Here is an 8,128-nt window from a genome sequence, read left to right as displayed (position 1 = left end):
TTTGGAATTAGCGCGATTATTTGCGTGTGTGAACGCTCGCGCAAATAATCCCGGTATTTTAGCGCGATTATTTGCGTGTGTGAACGCTCGCGCAAATAATCCCGGTATTTTCTATCCCATCATTCCAAGCGAGTGAGCAGTGAGCATGCGCAGCGAGCATCATTCCGGCAGTGAGCATGCGCAGTTCGATTAATAGAATTATCCCGCTCGGCGATTAGCGCGATTATTCGGCTGTGTGAACAACGACACAATTATCTCGGTATTTCATCGCGATTAGCATCGCGGTTTTTCTTCTGTGTGAACGCGCCTATTATTATGATATATTAATAATGATATGTTACAACAATATCAATCTATTTACATTAGTCTCAACACTTCTAAGAATTTTTATACATCTCTGGCCATTGCTTTTCCTACTACTAAAAGTCTATATTCGTGACGGAAATATTACCACCTGCTGTATTCTCGCATTTTAAACAAGCATGCCCTGGTATAATTTATATTACACAAAATATTATATATTGCGATTAGTAATGAGTTGGCCGATTACAGGCGATAGATGGCGCTATAAGCGGGCCACACACGAGCCCTACTGTTACTACGGGAGAGACTTGGTCATCGTAGTCATTGAGTGTCGGCGAGACGGCGGCCAGGTCGTTTGCAATGGCGTTTAATTGCTACCTGTTGATATTGTACTAGAGTTGTTCTCGGCAATGGTCGCACGCCTTTTTACGACTGTTCTGTACCCGTGCGCCATATATGGTCATGGTCGAGGCGGATGGAAATCATTAGCCACACAGAGCGCGCGATTCGCGAGCCGGCGGCACATCAAAGAGACCGTGTAGCCGATTACGAAATACAATTGTCTATTTCAATACGGCATTGCAAGCCAACGACTGCCGATTGCCGCTTGTTTACCTATAGCTTTACAAGGTATTGACGACGTGTTTTACGGGGTATTTACGGCGCATTCATGACAACTCCGATTCCATTACACGCACAGAAGACACGGCGACAAATTCACTCCCTGATAGGCCGCAACAAGAGGCGCCTACGTAACTGCAGTGGCCGCCGTCCCTTTCTCCCACGGTGGTCCGCGCACGTACGCGTATAGGGGTGGCTGTAATTGGGTGCGAATCGATGCAATATTGGTCACCTCAGCTATTGTGTCGCCGCACGACGTGTGCATTCGCGTGGAAGTTGTTCGACTTCTATCGGCAATCGCCATTTTATTGATCCTAATAATCGTAATTTATCCCAATAATACTAAGCTGCTACATTATCAAAAATACAGAATAAACACGTCCGTTTTATTATGTATTTTATTATTCTATAAGTTTAGTAATTTGCCGGTCAATCTCGAGGGAAGGCTGATTCCACATTTGAATGTTTAATAGTAATTGTTTCATTAAAATCTTTGTTGCGTACAAAGCCTTGTTTTCGATTCAAACTCACTATAAAGGAGTGACATAAACGGAAGTATCTATGCCTGTTATCTGCTTTGGAGGTGATAGGGACCATTTATAATTATATATGTTCCTCTAAAACGGTCTTCTGCTGTGATTTCCCAAAGCTTTTCACTAAACCATTTCTTAGAAACTTTTTGGCGTACTTGAGAATGCGGCGTTGCCCACCTGCGAAGTCAGTCTCCGCGTATAGCTACTACCTTACGTTTACGTATCCCCTTATCTGTTATTAGCATTCCTGTGTGTGTGTACATGTGTGCGTGTATATATAATATGCCGCACCCGTATGTTTATCGTGCCTACTCTAGCCAATCGTTAGCGTTTGATGATGATTACTTAGTGCTGACGTCACGCGCGCGCTCGCGGAACGCGAATCGATATGCTAGGCGCGTATCATCGTGAAATATTACTGTTATTATTACGTGATGCCTTAGGAAACACATCGGAAATTTGATCTCAGAATCTCGCATTAACTAGCGCCTTAATTCTGCGCGCGGTAGGCAGACGTGTAGACAGATAAAGGTAGTAGATGACGGTATACGTAGCTTGCCGAGGAGCCGTCGAAGCGTGCCCTTGATTCGCGCGCTGGGCGGCGGGGTCGCCGAAGGCACACGGGCCTCCTTCAAAGTGCCGCATGCGCCAACTACACGTATAAAAGCCATTTAGCCGCCAACAGGACTCGGTAATAAAACGCGGGGTTTTGTGTGGTCTGTCTTGGCACGGCCATACCTTTGCGTCTGCAGTCTGCAGCCGCCCGGGCGCGGCACAAACACACACACGCAGCGCCACGCACACATCACACACACACAACAACACACTACGCACACCACTCGCGACACACACACATACACACACAAACACACGCACACACGGCGACACACACCACATACACAACACACACACACACACACACACACACACACACACACACACACATCACACCACACACACACACACACACACACACACAAACACACACCACACACACACACACACAACACACACACACACATATATATATTAATATATATGCTTATATATATATAACCACTATCTATATAGGCCAGAGAGAGAGAGGGGGGACAGAGAGATGGGGTGGGAAGGAGGGAGCGCGAGATGGGAGCAGAGCATATATGCGGACGTTCATCTTATATATTACTCATAATATCCCGCATGATATGAAATTATAATAGGAGCAACTAACACGGTTTAAGCTTTGTTAAGATGTAACGAAATAGGTTCTTCTATTCGTGCTGGAGCAAATAGTACGAGTCATTCGACAAATTAAATATTGCCAAATTAAATTTGTTTTTGTTTTTGTTTTTTTTGTTACTCATTAGAGGCTGAATGATCCGGGGAATTCGAACCACCCGTAGTGGTCGCGAATCCACCGTTTGAATGTCAAACGTTCTCGCTGTTCATTCGTTTGGTTTCAAATACAGGTAGCTGTTTTACGTCAAAGGTATATATACCATTCCACATTGATAACGTGTACTGTACAACTTTTTTTTAGTACTCAATCCAGGGTGTAGGCTAGCCGTTTCTTGGAGCAAACAGAATCTGGTAGGGCTGCGACCTAGTTGTAGCCTTATCGTATACGAACATCCATTTTACGTGGTCATCCGAGCCACGAAATGTGTCAATAAGATTGTCAAAATTGTTTTCCTCCAACTGTTTTCATAATTTTCTCGACTGTTCTGATACTTACCGGCTACTCCTTGCGTATCACTAAATGTATATATAGTAAGGCTAACATGTCATTAAACACTAGGCACATAATTATTTTCACCATTACGTGCACAACTTGCATTCCAAGTTAAATTGTTTACATAATTATGTCAACTAAACTAGCGCGGTGATTTTCGATCTCGCCAGATGCGTATCGGCAGGTACCTGTCCTACACTATGTTACCTTTGGCTACATATGTACCAGTCTAGATATGTTACTTGTCTAATAAATATTTGCGTCACGTAACTACGTGCGCTTTTTGTGGGAGCGTTTGAAAATTACATTTTCGCGAATCTCCAGATTAGCAGACGCCACGTTTGCTGTTCATTTTCTGTTTTATAGCGTATAACAGCAGTAACTGCGTAATAATTTTCATGCTGAAGTAATCAGTGATATATACGCTGAACAAGTGAATTAGATTTGTCTAAATGTATTCATTTTTCGATGTTTTTGAGTCGTTTTAACACTTTTTTTCGTGGAGGCTCTAAACCTCAATACTGCCATTATGAAATGAAATGAAGTAGTACAAAACGTATAACAGCAGATATATGTTTAACTAAATTTGTTTTATTATACTCTACTTCTACATAATATTAAAACAGGATACAAAAAACTCATCGGAAAACATTACTTGATTATATTACAAAACATGAAAATCGCGCCTAGATAAAATACACAAACTATAATATACAGCACACAGTTTAAACTAGTCCTCCTCTACGTATGCGGCGGTGCAGAAAACAGTGCAGCCATAGTAATTATTTACATAGTAATCAGCAATGTTTTACCAAAGATTGGCGTCTGCGAACCCACATATGGTGTTGGTAACGTTCTAAAACAGTGTATAAACGGAAAAAATTGCGGCGCACGGAAATGCCAGGAATTTGCCTCTTTAACTGAGCGACGATGCGCATAAACATACACTAGAATTCACGAAATCAACAATAACTTTCACAGAATTGTATGAAGTTACACATTAAAAACGTGAGAGATGTGGACGTACTTGTGTGCTCGCGCTATCAATTTAAATCCGCACCGTATTTACCACCTGTCCGGCCGCTGCAGGCTACGACAGGTGCACACCATAGACCAGTCCTCGCATTTAATTACACAAGTAACAATCGTATGGGCCGAGCGAACACCCATAGTATCTCATTCAGGCAGTCGGCTCATACATATTTTTTATAAAACTCGGTATTATATAGTTTATATTGATCATATCGTAGATCGTTAAAATGTCGTACGCTGCCCAAAAACTCCGCCTCTTGAACTCAGTACATACGGAAACAAGTGACTTTTCGCCCGCTACGATAACTGCAGAACGATTACGAGCAACAACTCATCATACAATACACACGAATAAGCGAACATCGGTATGACTAAGTTCGTCACCTGCCACGAACAAGTAAGTGCGTTGCGAAAGTTTAGCATTACGTGGGAAAGTAAATCTTGAGTTATAACTAACAGTGGTTGTGACCTTTTCTAGAGAACTCGGATATGTTCGGCCCTATAGGTGATCTCGTGCTCTCACCGCTTCGTGCGTGCAGCTATACGCGCTCATGCTATAGAGGCGAAACCGCCGAACATATATTCTGCTCCGCATTGCTTCCTCAATATTGGCGGCTGACAGTTAATATACTTCGCGGCCGTTCGTTATTTATAGGGGCGATAGATGGCGAGTAGAACGTCGGCAGGCGGCCGACGTGACGATGGAGCGACGGTAATTCGTCTAAACCTCTTTATATTTGCCGTCAGTAAAGAATGCGTTATGTTTTCCGCCGACGAAGGACGACCCGTGCCGACGACTTCCCCCACCCACACCGTGTGCGTGCATGTGCGTGCCGTGTATGATGGTGTGTGTGCGCGTTTTGCAAATCTTCATGATAAAGACGGTTTTACGACCATCGCATGCACTATAAGCGGCTGCCTCGGATACACGCAGTGTTTTCTTGACACCGTACAGCGATAGCTAGCGCGGGGCAAGCGGGCGGGAAGAAATCGCATATGCAAATGGGCGACTGAACGCTGCGACCCGCCACGTGGCGCGTCGATCGCAGCAGCAGGGCGACGATTTGCTGTCTGCTAAAATAAGTTATGATTAATTCGAGCAATCGCCGCTGTGCGTGCGTCGGCTAGCTGGCGGCGGCTAGTTATTGTTTTATGGGCGCGTGTTTAACTGCGCCATTTTACGGTCCAATTACGTCGGCATCGCGGCAGCGATTTGTGCGCCTGTCGTCACCCGCTGCACCGACGTACACCCCGCCATCGTACACCAAAGCAACGTGTAGCCACTCCACGCGCTACAACCCCGCTAGAGAGTTCACCATCTCGCACAAGCGGCAGTAAAAACTGTTTGTCAGAGTAAAGGTCTGTGCGCGGGCGCGGGGCTAGGGTAGTGGATAAATAAGCAAATATACTGAGGTATAATAATGTGATTTTTTGAGATAAATAACAAATGAGGTCCCACAGTGAGGCGTGCGAGCGAGAACTACTGAATAGTTCTGCGTCGTTGAGAAAAAATGTGGTAACGGCAGCTAAATCTACAGTAAACCGTGGCGGGAGATGGAGATTTCTGCAAAGAGTAGCAACTGCGACATTCCCTTAGCGATATCGCTAACATACAAACCAAACACGGCTGTTCCCAGCACCGCGACGCACCCCTTACGCACTGGACACCTCTCTCCCGCGTATCACGTTGCCGCGAGCGATTTCGCGTAACATATCGAACGGATACTATATACATAACAACGGACAATCACGAGCGATAACATGCGTATTCACAGAGCAAGCCTCTCTCGCGGAAGTCCGTGAGAGACAAGGTTAGGGAAGAGAGAGAAAAAGTGATGCAAGAAATATTGCGATAGATATAGAGACGACGAAATAGGAAGGATATATACGTAGAATAGCCAGAGTCAGGGTCAGAGAGAGAGAGAGAGAGATGGAGAGAGAGAGAGAGAGAGAGAGAAGAGAGCGGCAGAGAAGCGACAGAGAAGAAGAGAGAGAAGAGAGAGAGAGATAGATGAGAGAGAGAGAGAGAGGCGGGAAACTTGAGAGAGAAAGATAGAGGAAAAAGAGATCGGCGCGAAAGAGAAGAAGAGAGTGAGCGAGCATAAAGCAACACACAGAGATAGTGTGTCTGCCTTGCGAGAAAAAACAGTCATAGATTGAGAGGCAATACATTCACAACACACCACAACAGAGAAACAGATTATACAGCGGGAGGGAGATATAGAAGCTATACATATCCACATATATAGTTGTAGCGTATTAGTATATATATAAGCTATAGCTGGCGGGGCCTGTGCGACGTTGCCCTACATGCGTGGGGCGGCGTGAGGGGGCTCCAGCCGTGGTTGTGTCACGCCCTGTTGCGGACGTGTCTGCGTACTGCTGCTGCTGCTCGTGTAGCGGCGCCGTGTCAGCATGGTAGCGTGGCCGGTCGCGTGGCCACCCAGCTCCTTCATGCCGCCGCTGCTAGCGATGAACGCTGGTGCAGCGCGTTCTGTGTTCGTCGTTACATCCTGCAGAAGACACACGCAACCGCACAGGTTACTAACAATCGCATCGAAGAATTAAAGACATACACACACCCGCACGCACGCGCACACACACACACACACACATGCATGCACGCACACACACACACACACACACACACACGCGCGGCACGCACGCACACACACACACACACACACATCCACGCACACACACACACACACACAGCGCACACCGCACACGCACACACACACCACACACTACACACACACACACATGTGCACGCGCACAACACACACACACACATGCACGCACGCACCACGACGCACGCACACACAGCTACACTACATCATCACACACATGCACGCACGCACGCCACGCGACGCACACATCAACACAACATTCACACACACATTGCACGCACGCACGCGTCACACTGCACACACACACACACACACACACACCACACACCACACACACACCACACCATGCACGCACGCACGCACGCACGAACGCACACACACGCACGCACGTACACACACACACACACACATCGTTACGCACGCACGCACGCACGCACCCACGCACGCACACACACACACACACACACACACACACACGCCACAGCACAGCACACACACAACACACACACACACACACCACATCACACACACCACACACCACACACACACACACAACACACCACACACACATGGCACGCACGCACGCACGCACCGGCGCGCGGCATAAACCACGGTAAGACGAGCATCTAAACCTGTCACTAAATACTGATAAATCATTGAAGGAATTCGCTCTTTTTGATGTATGCAGTATCATATATGTAATTGCACGCCGCACTGAGCACGTATACAGTTTATATGATGTATTTGCCACGTACTGAGCAGTTAACTGCGAGGCCGGACTGATTCGACGAGCGATGACGTCAGTGGCCACATGTATTGACACGAGCTGGAGATTGACCGGCGCCGTTCATCGAATTGACGTAGGCATGGTCGGCACCGAGAGTCTGTGACGTCACGCCACTGCTGTTGGCATCGACCTTGAGCGCTGTCGCAGGCTGTGAGTCACGCGTTGTAGTTACCTAGAGATAAAAAGTAAAAAAAAATTTTCATAGAAATTAAGTATTTGTTTAATTATTTCTTTTTTTATATAGTCGTTGATATTTGTTTCGCTTATTGTGTTATTTTGTGTGCTGCTTTGTATTCTGTTGTCATTGGTCTTGTAGACACTATTTGTTGCTGGTTAATTGTTTTATGGCGGCTGCCGCCAAATGAGTGCCGGCGCAAGAAATCTTAAACCTTTTTTTTCTCAATTCTCGCCAAAAAGTCTCGACTCGGCCACGGTTTTAAAACACAGCGACGCAAATCAATGTCCTCAATTTCCATTCTTCAAGAAACAAACATATTATTTTTTTGGC

The 8,128-nt window shown here is 46.0% G+C and overlaps 1 protein-coding gene across 1 annotated transcript in view; it reads left to right on the top strand.

The window, feature by feature from the left end:
* LOC106811530 (guanylate cyclase soluble subunit beta-1-like) overlaps nucleotides 1-8,128 on the top strand; it is a 24,835-nt gene that overhangs the window by 15,042 nt on the left and 1,665 nt on the right.

The sequence above is a fragment of the Priapulus caudatus genome, unplaced genomic scaffold (assembly GCF_000485595.1).
Source record: "Priapulus caudatus unplaced genomic scaffold, Priapulus_caudatus-5.0.1 Scaffold548, whole genome shotgun sequence".
NCBI lineage: Eukaryota > Metazoa > Priapulida > Priapulimorpha > Priapulimorphida > Priapulidae > Priapulus > Priapulus caudatus.
The sequence above is the reverse complement of the archived record's forward strand: the minus strand, read 5'-3'. Positions and strand labels throughout refer to the sequence as shown.